The sequence below is a fragment of the Girardinichthys multiradiatus genome, chromosome 18 (assembly GCF_021462225.1).
Source record: "Girardinichthys multiradiatus isolate DD_20200921_A chromosome 18, DD_fGirMul_XY1, whole genome shotgun sequence".
In the NCBI taxonomy this organism is placed as follows: domain Eukaryota; kingdom Metazoa; phylum Chordata; class Actinopteri; order Cyprinodontiformes; family Goodeidae; genus Girardinichthys; species Girardinichthys multiradiatus.
The window spans coordinates 13,190,490-13,212,730 of record NC_061810.1 but is presented as its reverse complement, the minus strand read 5'-3'; positions in this window follow the sequence as shown (position 1 = coordinate 13,212,730).

Genomic DNA, 22,241 nt, shown 5'->3' with positions numbered 1-22,241 from the left:
GATTTGCGCTCCTTGCTGGTGGAAACAGGAGAGTTGAGGTGCACATTTAATTCTGCCATGATTTGGGCAGCCGTGGTTTTACGTTTTTTGGATACAATCCGGGTTAGCACCCGAACATCCCTTTCAGACAGCTTCCTCTTGCATCCACAGTTAATCCTGTTGGATGTGGTTCGTCCTTCTTGGTGGTATGCTGACATTACCCTGAATCCCGTGGCTCTTGATACATTACAAAGACTTGCTGTCTTGGTCACAGATGCACCAGCAAGACGTGCACCAACAATTTGTCCTCTTTTGAACTCTGGTATGTCACCCATAATGTTGTGTGCATTTCAATATTTTGAGCAAAACTGTGCTCTTACCCTGCTAATTGAACCTTCACGGTCTGCTCTTACTGGTGCAATGTGCAATCAATGAAGACTGCCTACCAGGCTGGTCCAATTTAGCCATGAAACCTCCCACACTAAAATGGCAGGTGTTTCAGTTTCATTGTCCAACCCCTGTAAGTCCCTAATATTGCAACTATTTGTTTACTGTCCTAGTAATATGTTCAAAGGCATTATACATACAAAAGATCTCCCTGAATTATTATTTTACAACATATACTCCTCAATAATGTGTGTTTTGTATCTTTTAAAAAAAATGTGGCTTACGTTTGTGCTTTGTTTCAACTCATTGTTCAGTCCATTTCACAAATCTACGCCACTCACAGAAACACACATGCTCATCTTTGTAGAAAGAACACAATGTTCTATTTCATATAGGCTTCGCCCTTTAAGGCTATTGCTAGTGGGTTTATCCCTTTGCGCGCAGCGCAGCACTGAAAACTTTAGTCCACGCCCACCTTCTGTGTGGGCCCCACCCCGGTCCGTATAAATTACGGTGAGACTGGACAAAAGGCTCCCATTTTTTCTTCAGCGACAGCATAGTAGCAATTAGGCTACAAGATCAATGGCTAGCTTCGGCACTATCCGCCTTTGCCCGGCTTGTAATACTGGCCACATTATGGGCTACAACCTGCATGCCATCTGCCTCGGTCCTGATCATGCTAACCTGGCCCTGACCCCGCAGTCCACCTGCCTTTCCTGCAGGCGTCTTTCTCCGGAGGAGAAGAAATGGCGGCTAGCCATTTTCTCCCCACTAGAAGGTGAATTCCCAGTAGTGGACCAATGCTCCCTCGATGAGGCATTGGGCATCTTCGATTCTGGGCGGGAATCAGACGATTCCGCCCCGGAGACAGCGACTGATATCTCCACTCCCTTCCTCCGGACAGAGGACGCGGACGCAGATGCAAAACCAGTCCAAGCTCAGGGCCTCCCAATGTCGGCGACCACCCCATTTCCGGCAATGGGCGCACTTCTTAGCGCGCTGCCGGATATCATCGCTAAGGTAGCTAAGTCCAAAAGTGTCCCTGTTCCCGCGCCTTTAGCCCAGCATCCGACAGATGACCTGGCGGGAAAATTCGCCCCAGCGTATCCAACTCGCCGAGATCCGGTTTGGCCCCGTTTCCCTGTGGTAACTGCTTACCTGTCAGGAGCGGCTGCCGAGCCGCTTCAGCTGAAGGCACCGGTCTCCACCTTCACACCCATCACGAGAGTGGAGTCCCTGACGGATCAGGGGTTTCCCCCAGTTCCTGCGTTGGAGCCCAATCTGTCAGCAGTTTTTGGAGTTAGGCCGGAATTTTCTCTAAGAGCAAGTTTCCGGTTTATTCCGGCTCAGCCAGATCGTACGATCTCGCTGTGCTTTCCTCACACACATCCTCCACTCCAAATGAGATGGCCCCTCTTAAATGGCCCAGTTTAAGAGGCCCCTCGATCTCACAGTTTCAAAGCATGACTCCACGAGAGCATTCTATGCTGCTCCGGTAGAGCTGCGCTCGCTGCTTTCTCCCTCCTGTCCTTTCCAGCTGTCAGCGGGTGAGATCACAGAGGATGCACAACAGCAGCTCCCTACGAAGCGGCACACCAATGCCCCCGCTCAACACCAAGCTGCGAGCCTGGGTAAATATCCCCCTGGTGAGACTGGTTTACAGTCTCGTTTCGGTTTACAGCCCTTTTGATCAGAGCCCCCATGGGTTACCTCTGATCAGAATCCGAATCGGGTAATGGCGGTAGAGGCTCTAGCCTGGCTCGTATCCATGAGCACCACAGCACGGCAGATAAATGTGCGCTCGCTCTCAGTGGCGGCGCTTATGTTCCCTGGACAGGTGGATGGACAGACTGATCAGCAGAGGTTACACGCTGCAGTTTCTGTCACACCCCCCACTGTTCAGAGGGACTTTGGAGACAGTACTGTCCTCCCCGGAGCAGAGCTCCGCCCTTATGTCAGAACTGCAGGAACTCCTGATAAAAAACATAATTTCCAGGGTTCCTCACGGGAAGGAAAACACAGGGTTTTACTATCGATATTTTCTGGTTCCCAAGAAAACAGGAACAATGAAGCCGATTCTCGATCTGTCCCTGTTCAACAAAGCCACACCGGAAAACGCACAATGCCAGTTGTGGTTCTCACTGAGCCCATGGGAGGATCCACTGTTAGGAGTGGACACCTTTGCTTACAGGCCGTGGCTGAAAACGCTCCTTTACGCTTTTCCTCCAGTTCCGCTGATCCCGCAGCTCCTGGATCGAGTGCAAGAGGAACAGCTCTCAGTGATTCTTGTAGCCCCCGAGCGCAAAAGCGCACCATGGTTTCCGAGCCTGCAGCAGCTGGTGTCAGGTTGCCCGTGGCAGCTGTCGTGGAGAGAGCATGCACTCCTCCAGGTGGGAGGTGCCATCAGGAGCGTCCCAGAGTTAGGCCAGCGTCTCTGGGTCTTGCCGTTGAACGGGAACGCTTAGAGAGGCTGGGTCTCCCACACGATGTGGTGCGCACGATTCAGGGCGTACGAGCTGCCTCTACCACAGCGTCATATGCATCAAAGTGGGCAGCTTTTCAGCGCTGGTGCGCAGAGAAAGCCGTGGAGCCCTTTTCATGTCCAGTAGGCGGCGTACTGTCATTCCTCCAGCAGCTGATGAACAGAAATTTAGCTTTCAGCACCATTAAAACTTATGCTGCAGCTATTTCCTCCTGTCATGAGGGGTTTGGCGACAGAACGGTTTTTAACCACCCGCTGATGAAGCGTTTTCTGCGGGGTGCACGTAGACACAGACCCGTGTCATGCCCTCTAGTCCCTCACTGGGATTTAGCGCTCGTGCACTGGTTAAAGCCCCATTTGAGCCCTTAGATCAGGCTCCACTTAAAATTCTGTCTTTTAAAACAGCCCTGCTGTTAGCTCTGACATCTGCGAAGAGAGTGAGCGATTTATCTGCTCTCTCTGTCACTCCTTCATGTCTCAGAATACAAGCCGACGGCAGCACAGCTGTGCTGCATCCTAACCCTGCTTTTACACCTAAAAGCATCACGAGTTCGTTCAGATTGAGAGTGATAACTCTGGATGGCTTTTATCCTCCTCCTCATAAGTCTGAAGGGGAGGCCACCTCTCATCTCCTCTGTCCCGTGCGCTCGCTTTCATGTTACGTAGCGCGCACGGCTGCACTGCGCCGCTCCCAGCGAATTACAGAGAAAACTCTGTAGGACGTCCTCTATCTGTCCAGCGCCTCTCACATTGGCTGTGTGAGGCTATTTCACAGGCTAATATTTCCTCTGGATTGGATCCTCCAGAGAATCTCAGAGCTCATTCAATCAGGGGGATTTCATCCTCCACAGCTCTGCATGGAGGAATGACAGTGGAGGACATCTGCACAGCAGCCTCATGGTCATCTCCATGTTCATTTATTCGTTTCTACCTGCGAGATGTGTCAGGTTTCTCCATGACTCATTCTGTTCTCAGGGTTCTGACAGAATGATTATTATTTCGTTGCATTTATTATTGAGTCACCCTTCCTGCATGCAGACGCAGGGTGCCATAATATTTATTATCAGCCACGGTTCGTGACTTCTGCTGTTATTGTCACTGTGACTGTATTTTATTAAGCCTCCGTGTGAACAGAGGTTATTCTCCTCTGTTGTGTTGTCTGTGGCACACGAGGTTGTTATGCTGCATCATTACGCATGATCCAGCTGCTGATCTGTCTCCTACGTTCCCTCATGGAGATTTTTTGACCTGCTCTGCTCATCGTTACACTGTTACAGTTCGTAACCTTCGTTTTCCTATTTACAGTAGCAGGTCTGTTATCTCAGCCTTTCCCTGACCAGAGATATTCTTCTCTGTTCATTGTGATGCGCAGGACACTTGGAGTGCGTAATTACGCATTCAGAAGGCTGAGTTTGGTTTCACTCATGCAAGCATTGCTTCAGGTTGTGGTCTGGATGGACCCAGTGAGGCATAGACTATATCCTGCTTCACCTTAAAGGGCGAAGCCTATACCAAATAGAACGTTGGTTCTGTACTGTAACCCCAGATTCTATGAGTATAGGCGCAGCCCTTTAAGCTCTGGGCCTCACTGGTTCCTGAATGGCTGAAGAAAAAAGCTATTTGGGAGCCGTTTGTCCGGTCTCCCCGTAATTTATACAGACCAGGGTGGGGCCCACACAGCAGATGGGCATGGACTAAAGTTCTCAGTGCTGCGCTGCAGGCGAAGGGATAAACCCACTAGCGATAGCCTTAAAGGGCTGCGTCTATACTCATAGAATCTGGGGTTACAGTACGTAACCAACGATTTTGAAAGTTAAGCTCTCCTCTCAGATTGTAACCCCAATCTCTGTCAGAAAACATTCTTTAAAAATTTCCGGTAAATAATTAGTTCTGAGCTTTAAACATGATTTGTGCTGTTTAAAATGTAATGTTGGAAAATATTCTTGCTATGCTTATAGGATTGGTATGGCTATGCTTAAGTATGTTTAATAATGTGTGAAATAAAATGTGTTGTGTAATTTAGAGGAGGTCTGCTAACATGCTCCTGTGTGTGTTTGACTTAGATAACGTCTGCCCAGTGATAACAAGATATTTCTGTATGTAAGACTTAATTTTGCCCAGTGACAAGAAGATATTTTTACATTTCGACATATGTAAATAAAGGTCAAAAGTAGAAAAACAGGAAGTGTCTAAAAGTCAGCTGAATGAGTGTCAGACAGCTCCAGATATGAAATCAGACAGTCGATTAAAATGTATGTTTTTTCATGTACAAGTATACGCCTGGCTTTTGAATAAAGACTGCTGTTCTTGCGGAAGTAATCAGAAGTTTCAGAAGGATTCGGACAATCTTCTCCCTGTACAGGCATCTAAAGACTGCAGTCTCCGTGTTTCTTTTATTACTTTGTTTTTCATTAATAACAGTATAGGAGGTCTTAGCTTTACCAAACAAACGAGCATGCAGGAGTTTAGGGATAACTCCAACAATAACCAGATCCCCAAGTTTCAATATTTGTGACTTTAAAAAAAGTGTTGGTGTGCTCCCTAAATTCCACATTGTCAACTGTTCTGACTGCTTTTTTTTGTATGTATAGTGGATCTATGTTGCTTTTATATGTGTTTCCCCATACTTTGACACAGTTATTCAGATATAGTAAAACCAGTAGAATCAGTGATGACTGATAATCCAGTTTGTATCAACATTTTCCATAAATGCTATGCTCTTTGCTGGTTTGGTTCTGCAGATAATCCCTAACCCTGTGATCTGATATCACACACATACATTTTTTTTTTTTTTTTTTTTGACAGGTATTTTATGGTTTCCAAAGATCATATATTTGGTTTTGGTGACATTCAATGATAAATTATTTAAGTCAAATAATTGTTTAAATTTATTTATTACTGTGTCATGTGCAAATATAACACATTTTAACTTGTGTGGCACTATATGGAAACCATTCATACACAAAATAAACAGTTTAGGGCTCGGCACCGACACCTGCGGAACTCCACAGTTATTAACCACAGTTATTTTTAACAATGTAGATTTATAGTTCCCTATTTGTACATGTTGTCCGTTTTCAACATAACTCCTGAGCCAGTTAAATAAAATAAATCAATAATGAATAAGATAACTTCTTAAAAATTAGGTGTCGACTAAGAATATCACAATGGATGTCAGTGGATGATCATAATCAATGGCATCAATTATGTCAACCAGTTGAGGTTTTACATTCCTGTTTTAAATAACTGCCTTTCTCTCCTGTTTTTATCTTTTTTAGTTAAGCCTCTCCAATTTGTTTGTCCACTTATATTTATCAGCTGAAATCACACGACTTACAGTAAGATTCTTGGTTTAATTTATGTGTGTCGTAACCATGGCCATTTTTGGATTCATTCATATTTCTTTTTTTTTTGTTCATATGTTATCAGTTGTCCTTTCTGTTTTAAAGGGTAAGTGCATGGTCACCTGTAACACATCTGCTCTGCATCTGTACATATCTTATTTACCTTTAATGAAATAAAAGTTATTCCAAAGCACATGTGAAGCCATTCAGATGATAACATATCTTTTGCACAATTTCCAAATTCAATTCTTGACAGACAGCTCATCATCGAGTTTTATTAAATTTATTCTGGATGTTAATTTCTTTCCATCGTTGTAGCAGAGTTTACAGAATACCTTTGGATATGATATAGATGAATAAAAAGAATGGTGATCATTTACAAAAGAGGGTAATTGAGGCAGATTTCATGTGAATTTAAAGACAGAACAAATTTTACAATAAAATTATGTTTTTTAAGAGATTAATTCTTTACCTGTCACAGAGGAACAAGAACATTTTACACAGAGTGCTAGTTTAAAGTCACTGGTGGACAATTTGGGATTGAAAAACAAACTCTGCTACAGCTGAAACATAGATTAAATACATATTGTCCATGTTGAATGTCATTCGTCAAAATAACTCAGAAATCCAAACACCAAAAGAAACTTAGGGAAGTTTTCAGTGAGGTTGTTTCCTTCGGCACTGATGATTTTGTTTGTTGTATTTTTCTTACCTTTCTCCTTACCTTTCTCCTGTTAATAATATCTGGTGTTTTGCACCCTGAATCACATGGCAACACTCTGCACCAAATTAAACTTTAATTAGATTCCCACTGGGAACATAAAAAATCCAGACACTTGCTCTGCCCAACTTTTTCTCCCTCATCACTGTGCCTGAGAGTGGACAGGGTCTGCTGCTGTGATCATAAAGGTCATGCTGCCTGTGTAGGTGGTCTGGCCATGGTGTTATTGTTATTAGAGAGGCTCTGAGAGGTGAACAGAGACACAAACAAACAGTTAGAAGGAAGAAACTGATCTGCATCACCTGCTGAAAGACTGTTCACCTGTTGGTTTTGCCGTGTGTTTATCACATTTGAGATTTGCCGAAAGAAGTCATTGAGTTGTTAACAATAATAACTCTGGAAAGGGCTCTGATTTTCAAAAACACAGTTCTATGCATGTACTACAATGAGCAAAATAATGTTGAAAACAATAAAGTCAGATGTCTGCAGCTATTTTTTTTAGTTGGCTGGAAGTTTTTAGCCTTTATAGATGAATTTACAAGCACAAAAATTGTAGCTTTCACCTAACTGACTGTCTTTATTGGCCTATAGTCATGGTCAAGTACAAGAAGCAGCATGTTGCAGCAACAGGAGCCCAGAAAGTAAAGAATGGGGGTGCAAAGAGGTGTAATCTGTCCTAAAGTTAAGATACACAGAGAGTTTGTGGTTTCATGACTGTCTGGTAATCAGTTTCTACTTGTGATTTCTAACTTTTCTAGTTTTTCCTGATATGTAGGAAAAAGTCTCATTATTCATAAATTTATGGTTAAGTTTAGAAAAATATGCAAAATCTAAAACTGAAGCACTTTCATCAATTAAAGCTGACACTGCTGCAGTGGATATGATATGGTACTTTTCTAATGAGTAATGGATCAATATTACCATTAGGAATGAGTATGGTTTGCTAAATCCCTACTATAAATTTTAGCAACCTGTTACTAAGACTACCAGCTGTAATTTTCCCTATCTTCTCTCACTTTTATTTAGCATTTTTCTGGTATATGCAGTACTAAAACATATGTATCTCTGCAAGCATGCATTTATATCTGCATCTGTGCATCAACCAGTGTTTGTTTTGTCCCTGAAAGGTCAGCCGTCGCCTTTTTCAGTGTTTCAGGGAATAATTTAGAAAAACAGACTGAATCATTGGCTTCACTCAGAATAATTTCAGGCTCCATATCTGTTTGGAAACATACATTAAGGGAAAAGGGAAAGCTTATGGACATACTGCAGGTGTGTTTTAGTGCTACAAAAAAAGGGCTGAGTAAGAAAGTGCTATCTATATCCCCCACTGCCCTCATCACAAAGGGACAGCGGTGACGTGAAACATGCTGGAGAAAATGTACACCGATGTGATGGTGTGACAGTTTCTCATTTTGGAAACTTTGTATACTTGCAACCTTGATATTGTAAAGTAGGATTCAATCTTTTAAAAAAAAAATATGAATTTATGCAGCGTGATCTTCCTCGCCTTAAGAAAAACTAAGAGAGCAAAACTTGATGATCATTTTAATGATTAGTAACTTCTGACTCCACCTTTACTATTGTTTTTTAAATTAGATATTTTAATAGGATATTTTTTGTTAATTTAATTTCCTGTCATATCAGAGAAGCAGAGAGGTTTTACAATCTGCAGTTTGCTGCAATAAAATAAATATTTACATACATCTATCCCAAAGAATTAACAGCTTCAAAGTTTTTCAGTGAAGAATATGAAAAAGTAACAAACCCCTGTTCAGACACACATCCACCTCACCAAACTATCACTCTGAAGGTTAGGTTTCACCACATAAAGGAAGCTGAGTCACACTTTGTTTTTACATAAGGTTCAAATGAAAAAGACAAACAAGAAAACAAAGATCTCTACTATCCCTACTACTGCGCATACTAATAATGAGTTCATCCACAGTGTGCAGCAGCAGTATCTCTCCCTGTCTTAGATCAAGTATTAGGTAAAACTTGATTAACTCCTGTAAATTAGCCATTGTACTACCAGTCATGAGTATGTACTAGCATGTGCATGATTTTAGCATGTACTAAAATCCTGCTTCCCCCACCAACTGAATGGAATTATGACATTTAAACAATATAATTATCATGTTGGTACAATATACTTACCATGTTATAATGTAAGAGTTCTAAAATAAATTTTCTTTATTGACAGCAACATAATTCTGTAGAAAATGTTCTCCAGGCAAAGTAAAATTATAAAAATGTAGTTTATGATTGTGAAAAAAACAAAACAAAACACACTAATATATAAAATTACAGACAAGTGGGTGGAGCCCAAATAAACCTACTACAAGCAGAATTATAGAAAGCGCTAAAAAATTTGGAAATAACTTATTTAAACATGCTGTATCCTCTAAATCAGACAGAAGAAAATGTATCTGTCAAGACACTTCATTTGTCATCTGAAGCAGAAAAACTGATTTTCCACACAAGCTGATACAAATTCTGCTGCAGTCACTCTTTTTCAGCTCATTGAAATTTCAAATGATTTGTTCAGAGAATAGAACTGCTGCCAATTTCCATACATAGTGGTAGCCAGGAGCTAACCGTACCTTTATATCTATTCAGCAAAAAATAGTCAGTAAAAACATTTATACTGTGTTGCTTAATCCCTATATGAGTACATGGAAGTATTCTGTATTACATGCACAGTACTATGTGTGTAAATCTATTAAGATATTTAATTAATCTATTTTTTCTTCTATTTTTCTTCAGCCTTCATTATTCTGAATATTTCAGTTGAGAATTATAATCTCTTTTTTTTCGAAGAAGTCTCTTTGATTTTGATTTTTTATATGACATAATTGTTCATCCACCATATGATTTCTTTGTGTATGGCAATCAGTAGCAGTAAAGTGCATATTTCAGTTTTTGTTATTTTTTTTCAAGGAAGAATAAATGTGGTTAGTACTCTGTGGCATCCTGTGTCATTGAGAGGGAAACCATGTTGCACTGTACAGCAAGGGACAACAGCTGTTTTACAGCATTATAACTGTCACTCAGATGAAAATAATGTATTCAATATGTTGCAGACTTCCCATTAGACTTCCCAAAGATACAAAAAATACAGAACTGGGATTTTTGTCTTGCGATATTCTAGCTAGGCTATATTGTAATCAGTGAATCAAAATTAGAACTTTTACTTTCATTGTTTACAAATGTACGTCCGAATTGTGTGCAAACATTTTGAGCTATTGTTTTTATTCATAGCCAAATCTGAAATATCTCTAAGGCCTGTTTTTGTTTTTTTCTTTCAAAGTAAGGTTGAATAATTGTTGCATATGGTGATGGCGACCGAAGCACTGATTGGTGGCACTATGGTTTGTTCTGTCTGCTGATTGGTGCTCCATGTGTATCTTGGCTGATTTTAGTCGGTCACCTTTTCGATCTGTAATTTTCATGTCTGTGACAGCTCACAATCAAGTATTTTTCTTTCTCCTGACGTTTTGAATGTGAGTGCAGACTTACAGAATCACAGATGTCAGGAATAAAGTCTGTTATACCAGTGATTTGTAGAGAAACAATTTCATAACTAACATGGTGCAAATAAAATCATTGTTTGTTTGCAGTTGTGTCAGTAATTACAGGTGTATTTGCCTTTGTTGTTTCTTTGTTCTTTTTTTTTGTAGCATCTGTCGAAGCCGTCTCTGCTTCCCCGGGTCCGTTGATTTGGGCACAGGTTTCAAAAGAGTGAAATAGACACAAAGTACAATCAGCTTATGTTCGCCTCTGCGCAGAGTGAGAGATGATGCCCCAGCCAATACCTGCGAGCAACAACTCTCTCTCTGGTTCCAGCTCATTTTATTAAGTCTCCGGGGCGTGTTCACATTTCCTTTTTTACATATATCATATCACTCAGTTGTATAGCATAACAGTTCCTTATGTCCAAATAAGGAGTGCTTCTTGTTATTGCTTCCAGCAGCCTCATCTTAACTCCTTCACTCCCTCCGCTGCACCTCCCCCCCCCCTGTCCTTCACCAATTTATGACCTCTATCTGCACATTCCAGTTACAAACATAGATAGTTTATATCCTACACATCCCATTTAGTGATTTTATGGGACTTGTACAGTATGTGATTGACTAAAGAAAAATATTTTAAAACACGGCACAGTTTGGAGTACTTTAAATATTTCAAGGTAACAGCAATGTACTTTATGTTCCTGAAGCAGTATCTTTTTACATTTTATATAGAAGATCAATATAAAACCAAAATGAAAAACTGTGGGGTGGGGGACATTGAAAAAACTGTTTTTTTGTGACTTGTATAACTTTTTTGTTGAGGTTATCAATGAAAAAATTTTAGTAAAAAGATATCTACCCGCACACCCTTTGAACATAAAGAGTCAGAGAAAGGCGGCTCAGTGGGACATAAAGGACACAAAATGAGATTAGTCAGATTGCAAGGTGTCTGTACACTACATTCAGTCTTAGGAAAACGTACAAGAATGTGCGCTTGAATTAACTAGTATGTTGTCATATATGCTTTTTGTTTTTATATATTTATCAACTAGGAGTTGTTTCTACTCTCGCTTCTTCCCACAGTCCAAAAACATGACTGTTAGGTGTATTGGTCTTGCTAAATTGCCCATAGGTGTGAATGAGTGCATGGTTGTTTGTCCTGTGTGTGTCTGTGTTGCCCTGCGATAAACTGGCGACCTGTCCAGGGTGTACCCTGCCTCCTGCCCATAGACTGCTGAAGATAGGCACCAGCTTGCTCGCGACCCACTATGGAAGAAGCAGAATAGAAAATGACTGATTGACTGAGTTGTTTCTGCTCAAGTGGGACTTTGACTTTAAGCCATTTAATTATTAAATGTAGGATCGTCACATTTCTTTGACAATGTATTTGGTTAAGTGATAATTTTATTAAAGAAGAAAAATCTCTGAAGAAAACTTCTACCCTTTAATGGTTTTCACATTGACTGAGCAGTAGATCCGCTAACCATCGTTGCTGTTTAAAGAGCTGTCGTCTCATAAATAATACTCTAGTACAAATTCACGTTGACAACTTTAACACTATTGATTTATGTAAGAAATCTTGTAAGAACACATAAGATGCCTGCAGCTACAGAACATGGCGTTGTTTGCTTTTACTTTTCAGTTTTCATTTTGAGATAACAGATACTGTATGTTTGTATGAAGTGTTTTTAGTCAAGCTGCCCCCAGTGTAGGGGAGCATGTCTTATTCTTCATATTTCTCACCTTTCTGATCCTTTTTAGAGTAAAACGCTTCAGTAGGGATCATGAATACAGTAATAATACAGACTTAGACTGGACATTGCTAATCAAAAGAAACCTAAAAATAGGTATTTGGTGATGTTTTAGCTCTGAACCTTTACTCTAACCATTTTACTTCTCAGAGATTTTACATAATATACTAATATAGGAACTGTATAACTTTGAAGAGTACTGAAACCTTCTCTCACAAGTTTTATCATCATATATCTATATTGTCTCACTGTCTGACTTCCATATTTTGCCTTGGAAACTAGGGAGGAACAGAATTAAATCCATCAGTGGTGTGATTTGGCCATCATTTATTAACAAATGTTTGGAGCTGCCATTTTGCTACATTTCTATTGTGAGATTTTGAATAAGGCTATAATTGATTATTTAGGTTTGGTTTATTTTTTTTTTAAACTACGCAAAATGTTTCAAGGTAGAATATATCAATTTGGATAGTTGCTAGAGTTTGGTCATTTCAGTTCATAATGTCTTTATAAATAATAATAATAATAATAATGGCACAGCGTGTGGTGTAGAGGTAGAGCGTGTTCACCATATACAGAGGCTATGGGTCCTCAATGTGTTCAATTGGAGTTTGATTCCCAGCCCTGGGACATTTGGAGCATGTCTTCCCCACTTCTCTCTCTGGCCGTTCCCTGTCTATATTCTGTGAAATAAAGGTCACTAGTGTCATAAAATAATAATAAAATGAATTATTAATAATATTATTAATAAAACTACTGATAATAAAATAGTGATGGGCAGCCCGGTGGAGCAGTTGTTACCTTACAACAAGAATGATCTTGGTTAGAATTCCAGCCTGGGTAAAATATATCTGTGAAATCTGTGTTAAAATTGCATGTATCTGTCAGGATCTGTCTGTTAGGTCTGTGTTTGTTTACGTTTTGTTCAGCCAGGTGCTTTCTGTTCATTCCTGGCTCTTTAGATTCCTTGTGGTTAGTTTTGTTGTTTTGCTGTGTTCTGGTGTTAGATACGTTTAGTTATATAATAATAGATCTGGTTCTTGTTTATGTTCTTAGTCTAGTCATTGTTTTCTTGTATTCTGGTCACCCCCATGCTCTCCTTGCCCATTTTTGTTAATTAGTCACTCCGTCTGTCTCCCTGCAGTCCTGGTCCACACCTGTACTATATTGGTCCTGATTTCTCTCCCAGTTCATTGGTTCTCACTTCACTTCCCTCAGTTTATGAGCTCTCTGGTTTGCATTGTTCTCCACTGGTTCCTCCTGTTATCATCCCGTTACCTATCCTGTGTCTTTGCCATGGTCCAGTCCTGAGTCCTTCCAAGTGTGCTGCCTGGATTTTCATGTGCCTGCTTCCAAGCTGTTTATGTTGTTTTTCACCTGCATATACCTGGTCATCTGTAAGTTCATTTTCTTCATTAAACCTTTTTTCAACTCCACTCAATCCTGCATTTGGGTCCTACCTCAAAACTCATCATGACAGTATACAAATAAAATAATAAACATATTATGCTTAAAATCCTTTCCTTCCATTTGCTTTTGATATTATTTTCATGAAAATAAAAATAAATATTTTTGAATTATACATGTTTTGCAGGTTTATCTAACCTCTATACAATAGATACAGTAGTGTTAAATCGATGCACTGACTCCACAGCTCACAGAACAGAATGGAAAAAGAGAAGACTGGAAAGCATGAAAGGCCCCAGACATGAACACTTTGAATTAGCCTTGGTTTGGTTTGTTTTATTTTATGAATTGTGGAGGGTATGTAATAGCAGCCTCATTTCTTTCAAAAAACCATATGTGTCTCTTTAAGTGAGTTGTATATTTTTTATTACTCATGCGTGAAAAGTCTCAATATAATTCTATTTTAATTTGTAGATATAATATTAAGACATTAAATTGAAACAGATATATAGCAGGTAAAAGAAAATGGACACAGAAAAAAGTTTGTTTTTACCACAATTTTCATTCTTCTATTATATAAAACAATCAGGACGAACATGAGGCATTTTATCTCATCACACTGAATCATTGTTTTTTAAGTGTTTACTTTTGCTTCCATCCTCAGACGTTTCAACAGCTCTTCTGTCAGTGCAAAGTCATCAGTGAGAAATTGACACAAAGATACCCCCTCCTTTCTATTCTTACACTCTCTCCTTCAGTCTTCTCTTTCACACTTAAAGTACACACATTTTTCCAGGCAACTATTCAGTTTGTGTGTGTTTAAATGTAACACTAATCATTTTCACACAGTTCACATGTGTTTTTTTTTTTCTTATTGGAGTAGACATCGGTGCAACGAAGCAGTTCACAGCCAAGTGTGAAGTAGCTGGAATGAGGGTCGACACCTTTAAGTCTTAAGCAATGGTTCTGAATTGAAAAAAAAGGGTGGATTGCTCCGTTTGGGTCAGGGGTCAGCCTCTAGCAGATAACTTGAAGTATATTGGTGTGTTGCTCATGAGTGATGGCAGGATGGAGCAAGAGATAGATAGATGGGTTGGAGCCCTCTCTGCAATTGCTACAGTCTGTTGTGAGGAAGAAAGAAATATGGAGGAACCATATATCCCAGCTATCCCTGCAACGCCTGTGGATCCCCAAACATAAGAAAGAGAGTGTCAGAGTTTCCCTCCTGGTTATCCCCATGATCCGATATCGAAGAAGAGGAAGACAATAATTGGATGGATGGATGGATGGATGGATGGATCGATTTAAACAGCATAAGCTAGCATTCACAGCTCAATGTTTTTACAAATGTGAATTCATACTGTGTCAATCTAGATATTTTCATTAACCTAAAATACTTATCTACAATGATTTTGGGTCATTGGTTCTAAATGCAAACGTTGATGTACTCAACCTATCCATAGTATTGCTTAGAGCAACACACCTGAGTTGCTTAGAACATTAAGAAATAGTTAGGATTAGATTAGGCTTGCAAGCTTCTCCATTAGTCCTCCAAATGTAAAAATGAACACTATGGCCAAATGCTTCAATTTTAGTGTAATGAGATCCAGGAAATGTCTTCAAACCATTTAGGTATTTGTTCTTGTCTGCACTTACTAATTGTAATCTGGCTTTTACTTGTTGCTTTCGTATTACTTCTTCCTTCCCCACTGACCTTTAACCCATTTAAGTAAAAGACTCATTTCACTGTACCTAAGGACACTCTTACTATCTTTCTCCAACATTTTCACAAGATTGTTTACAATTGTTTTTTGGGTGATATGCATGTTTTACACAAAAACATGATCACCTGTGACTCAAGGAACTCGTCTACTTCCTGAACAGTATGATGGCTGGGTATTCCCATGGTGTTTTGTACTTGCTAATAATTGTTTGAACAAAAGCATATTTTTTTTTTTTTTAAGATATTTTTTCAGCACTAGTGGCCTTTATTTATTTATTTATTTTTTGACATTAGGCAGACAGGAAAGAGGGGGAGACATTCAGCAAATGTCGCTGGGTCTGGGACTCGAACCTGGGACGGCTGCTTCGAGGACTGTAGCCTCCGTATATGGTCGCGTGCTTAAACCTTACACCATCAGCGCCGCGCCCTGAACAGAAGCATTTAGCTAATTTATGCATTCTGATATCTTGGCTAAATCCCTTTGACTTGGTGTAATATGACCAAGCGCTGTGTTGGAGATGTTGCCTTAAAATACAACCAAAAGTGTACATAGAGCCTAAATCAGATGTTGCTGAGGTATGTGGGGTCTCTATCTTCTCTGAAAAAAACTGTAAAGGCTGAGAAGTGTGCAGTCACCGTGATGAAGCCCCAGACTTCACCTGTGTAACAGAAGCACTGTGTTCAGTCTGAATAAAGTTGCTGATGATCGTGGGAGATGAGCTGACAGCACAGCAGTCTCTGTGTACAGTAGCTGAGGGTGACACAGAAGAGCACTGGATGCTGACAGCTTCAGCAGAGAAAGATAGAGGGAAAAGAGGGGCTGATATCTACACACTGCTTCAGGCTTAATGTGAGGAAAAGAAAATCATTTGTTTGCATACTTTATCTAGTTTCAATTCACTTTGCTTCTTACAGTCGTGTAGTAAGAGCTTGGTTCAGTCACTTTTGACCCATTGGTCTCCGCTCTCATGTTGGCAGGGAGCCCTTAAATGTGGAGTGTGTTTAAGGTGGATGTGTTTCATGAGGGTGTTTAAGGATGAAAAAGAAGTGCCACAGGAAACAGGAATGAACCCTGTGCGAGCCAGGAGACATGGTGGCAATGGGAAAAGGGAATTAGCATTTGTTTCATTTCTCCTGCCTACCTTTGCAATTACATGTCGAACAAAATTAGTAACTCTCTGCTGATTGTAAATGGATCTCGTCTAAAAGAAAATTTGACCGTCTAATTAATGATACAGTTTTGATGCACAGTTTGAATTAAAGAGTTTTAAAAAAGTCAAAAGGAAGTCCATCAATACAAGGTGACCAACAGTAAGTCTGATAAGTTATTCTCTGCTCTTTTGAACCAAGACTCGTGGCAATTTAACTGCATAGTGATCACCTGTGGTTTTCTACAAATTAGTGAAGATAGGAAATTTGGCTCAGAGTTGCACACTGGAGAAAAAGGTTTCTCAAAGAGTTTTTTTTAATCGGTTTTGTTTGACTGGTTTGTTTCACCCACTAAACTCTAAGACTAAATCAGTAAGTTTTGGGAATGAGGAACCTTAATTAGGACTTATCACTTCCTGTCTCAGTCATGGTTAGTTGGCTTTTGGCGCTCATTGTAATCTTCTTTCCTCTTTAGTTCACACACAATTCCCACCATTTACTACACTCTGCTTGCCTACCAGCTTTTAATTGACTCTTTTTTTGTCCTGTGATTACATTCTTCTTCATGATGATTATAAGAATTTTGTTTTTAAATATCTTGATAGTTTAAATGCATTATGGAAACTTTTCTTCCAAGACTGTGTTTGTGATTAACAGTAAAATCTGAGACTGTTGGAAAGTCTGTTTTTTTCTTATAGTGATGCCAGTCTCACTGTAGACCTCATTTTACTTGCTCAGATATCAGATCAATTGGTTATTTAAGTGTGAATTCTGTTTCCATACATAACCAAGAGGTTTTTTTAAGATACCTGCTTTAAAAGTGGCTCTATAAGTTGCCAGCTGATGTGAATACTTGCTGTTCTCCTTGCTCCTTTCTCTAGCAAAGACAGCTGCTTTAACACAAATTATATTTTATCATCTTTACTATGTTTGTTACTCTTTAATTTTCTCCACCGGGTTGAGAAAATGAATTGAGAGAGAAATGAGAAAAGCTCCTTTTAAAAATATCAACAGCATTTTTATTTCTTTACAAACAAATCACTGCTTGAGTTTAGTGCTTTGTTCCAACGAAGAAATGCTGCTATCACAACACAGAAAAAAGACATTTAAGAATTTTCATGATGGCTGACAGATGAGTTTAAAACTTCATTAGGCAAGTTTATATGTGACACTAGTGGTTATATCCATCAAAGCAGCAGGATTCAGAATGGGATGGATATAACACATTTGCATGAAATTGAAAACTGTCTCAGGAGGAAACCTGACTACACTTACATCTGTTCGTCAGCCTAGAAAACCAGTTTTGAAAGTATTTTCAAATGTTCTGTTTTCTCCTGTTTGCCTCACATATGTTCTAATATTATGGCAATATGTAATCTAGATTGTATTAAACAAAGCAGGGATCAGCTGCAGATTTAATAAAACCATTCCTATTGTTCCCTGCAAACTCAAAGTAGCTCAAATCCACTTGCTCCAAAGTCGGGAATTTCCACTGTTATTTTGAAGCACAAAGTACAAGTACAAATATTTTGTTTTAAATAAGTTGCAAAACAAATCTGGGCTCAAATACAAGTACTTGTTTTGGGTAACTAAAAAAAAAAACAAATGTGAGCTCAGAAATCTGGTGACTAGAGAAAAAAAGAATAACCCTTGTCTATTCCGTGTGTCCTGACTAAACTTAGAAAGGTGTCCACCTTTCATCTTGTAGCTCCTGCAGCACATGACTATCTGTTCCCCAAGCCAACTGGAGCATCTGGAAAATTTGTGATTTTCAATGGAACATTTATTCTATATTCACAGTATTTGTAACTCCACTAGTTGAAATGTTTTCAAGACTAACAAGAGCTGCTTTTCCTAGCTTTAAAAAATCACACCTGCATCTTTCTTGAGAGCCCCTAACAGAAACAGTATTGTTGAATTAGAGTATTGCATCATGATACCTGCTTACATGTTTTCCCTTTAAATACACAATTCACTTACAGGCTTTCTTTTAATTTTCAGTCAGGTATCCACTGATACTTCAATATGTGATTCACAATTAAATGGAGTCCTTTGGATGTGTATTCATTTCTGGGTAATCTTTGCATTAAAATAATGGCAAAAGCTAAAAGCATTGAAATAATGAAATAAGAATTACTATAACTTTTATTGTAGAGCAACATCAATGAGAAATGTGGTTTTTATTTGATGTACAACATTGTGTTGAATAGCTTGAGAGTTGCATGGAAAAAGAAAACTGTTGACTAAACAAGACATGGTAAAAAGCATGTAAGCAAGGGCTGTTTGGAAATAGCTGCAAATTCCATTGAGGACTTTGATTTAGTACAGTGATCAAAGCCAAATAAAGTAATTCGTTTCACAAGGAGTCCCACAATTTCCTATGTGACATGGGCTAGATTGTATTTAATTTGGAGTGCTCAACCAAATATATTGGGCAAAAAGAAATTTTATCACTGCTCAGTCTGGAAACCAGGTTGAGTTATAGGATGAGTATCTTGTGGAAAGCATTAAATTACAGTTGCAGTGGCATAGTCAAAGTATTGAACCTTGTACTGTGTAATGACAGCAGGAGAAAAAAAGATCACAGACAGTGTCACAGATGACGAGTGCCAGTTAAAAGATGTCTTTTGAGCCTTCAGACATCCAAGATGAGTGTCCAACCTCAGCAGATTGATTTTGTCAAGCAGCCTCATGATGCCTGCAAAAAAAGATACATTTTAAAATGACAAAAGAGCCTTGAATGCATCACTGCAGTGTTAAAAAAGGCTGTTGTAAGAAATATACAGAAAGATATTGATGAAAAATTTTTCATCAACTTTAAATCAGTCTGGAGATATCACTGAGTATGAAAACATTAATAGGAGCCTCCAATTAAACAGTGCATATGCTCGTCTTTTCAGAAGGTTCAAGTTGTAAGACTTTAATAGCTTTAGAGGGCAGTTTTGAGAGAACAATGGTAGTAAAATTTTAATAAAATATGAAATGAACAGATTGAATATGTGTCTTATTTTTCCATATATGCTGCCACCAATATTTTAAATGTTGACATGATCTTTTGAATTCGGTCTTACTTTCAATGGATGATAATTAAAATGCTGTCTTCTGTCTATATTTGTGCTTGATTATTTTTGTGAGAGATGTTGCACTGAATATACAAGTCACAGAAATCCAGCCCATTAGTAAATGTGTTGTGATACGCTATCATGAGGTCTGTTCATCCCTGTGTGTGTGTGCGTGTGTGTGTGTGTGTGTGTGTGTGTGTGTGTGTGTGTCCAAGCATTTTCTGGTACCTAATGATGTTGTGGGGAATACGTATAATACATACAAAGAGACTGAAGCAGAGCCTGGCGAACCCTCAGCTTTGGGTTCAAAAGCCAGAACGAGGACAAAACGTTCCTTAAACTCCTGCAGACTAGGAACAGGAGCTGAGGCGTCGACGGGATCCTCCGTGACGTGAGCAGGAGTTGAGGCGTCGACCGGACCCTCAGTGACGTGTGCAAGAGCTGAGGAGTCGGCGAGACCCTCAGTGACGTGAGCAGGAGCTGAGGCGTCGGCCGGACCCTCAGTGACGTGAGCAGGAGCTGAGGCGTCGACCGGACCCTCAGTGACGTGAGCAGGAGCTGAGGCGTCCACCGGACCCTCAGTGACGTGAGCAGAGGCTGAGGCGTCGGCCGGACCCTCAGTGACGTGAGCAGGAGCTGAGGCCTCGACCGGACCCTCAGTGGCGTGAGCAGAGGCGTTGCCGGGGCCCCCGATGACTTGAGCCGGGGCGTCCCTCTTACGACATCCTCTGCGCCGTGTGGAGGGGGTTGAGGCTGACTTAGGGTCAGGCTGTGGTGTGTCTGGCCTGGAGTCAGGCTGAGGCTGTGGTGTGTCTGGCCTGAAGTGTGGAGATATATTATGTGTGTTCATCATTATTATTATGTTCATAACCAGTGCGGGAAATGAAATGTATAACCTGTGTTAGTATAAGACATTGTGGCCTGCAGAATTGTTATTGCACAAACTTGGCCTTGAGTGTGATGAAGCAGAAAATACTGAGAGCTGAAGCAGTGTGTGAAAAAGTAGAGACTGACTTACTCCCTGCTTATATCAGTAGATACGAGTGCAGCTGTACACAATGACTGTCTAAATATGGTAAAGCCGGAAAAAGTGTATACGTGACTACATGTGAGAAAAAACTGTAAACAGGGCGCTGCCCATTTTCATGTGTGTTTTAATAAAAGCAATGAGCCCAGTGAGAAGCTCCGAAGTCGTCTCGGTGTGTGTCCTGATCACATGAGAGCTTCCCCTGGTCCAGGTATTTTAATTACATACAGCTGTCTCCGTGTGATTTATTTAAAATATCTTGTGAATTCTTTCAGCTTACGGTGAATAAACGAACACGCAGAAGGCCTCTTTAAAGAGGTTCTTCAACAGGAGTCAGGCTGAGGCTGAGGTGTGTCTGGCCTGGAGTCAGGCTGTGGTGTGTCAGGCTGTGGACCTGATGTGGGCTGCTCTGCAGCAGCTCCCTGGAGTCCTGACGTGGGCTGCTCTGCAGCAGCGCCCTGGAGACTTGATGTGGGCGATGGAGGATGGCAGTAAAACAGCCTTACTGCCGCTTCATACTCTATCTCGATCTGCCTTATCCTCTCCATCAGCTCAGGAGAGGAATACAGGAGACCAGTCGTCCTGAGGATCTTTATTTGGCTTGCAGTGAACCTCATCGCTGCTCCAGCTCGGCAGGTGTTACCCCAGAACTCTGGGCTGGAGCGAGTGCAGACGGCATGGGCGGAGGTGCAGCGAGCCTGGGAGACAATGCTATGGCAGACGAAGATGCGGGCTTACTTGCTGCAGCCCTCACGTCAGCTGGCAGGGAAACCACCTCCTTGCCAGGCGACACGGCTGGGAATCCCTGCATGACGGTGATTCTTGTGGCGGGAGGAAGATGACGGCTTTGTTGCCGGTACGGAAGCAGGTGGGGAACGACGGAGCTGTGGCGGAGGGACAGAACAGCCCTAACGAAATCTCTGGCACTGGGCCGCCTCACGCTCCATCTGTTCCAGCAGCAGAGGAGACGGCAGAACCTCCAAATCAGTTGGCAGAAGTCTCATTGCCTCCTTCATCTGCTGCTTAACCCAGCGATCCCTGACGCTCTCCTACCTACTGTCCGCGAGGTCCATGTTTGGCAGAAACATACTGTCACGGTTCTGTCACGGTTTACTTGGAATTGGACCCCAGAATGCAGACGAGCAGGCAGCTTGATGGTAAGTGAAAAAAAAAAAGGTTTAATAACAAAAACTCACACTCAGCAGGAGGCAGGAACAAAACAAACGGGCAGGCAAGACAGGCATGGCATGATCAAAAAACAACAAGACTTGGTTAGAGAACTAGGCATGAGCATGAGAGTGAAAGATGTTTCCGCCAAGACAAACAGAGCAGGTGTGAATATATCGAGTGAAAACCAGGTGGAGCAAGGAGACAGATTAACTTGGACAGGTGAGCCGAATAAACTTAATTGACAGACAGAACAATACGTGGCTGCGGCAAAAACAGAGACTCTAATAAACAAACTAGAAAAACATGAAGCTAAAGCATAACCAGATCCGAAAACCAAACTTGACAAAACATGAACAAGACGACAAAACTAAAGCATGACCAGGAAAATAACAGAAGCATAATTCAAAATCTAAGAAGAATAATAACAAAAGAACGAGTCAAAACCTTAACTGTGAAAAACATAAGAAACCCGAAACCAAAAACCAAACAACCCTACATCATGACAATAAATGCATTAACTTAAACTT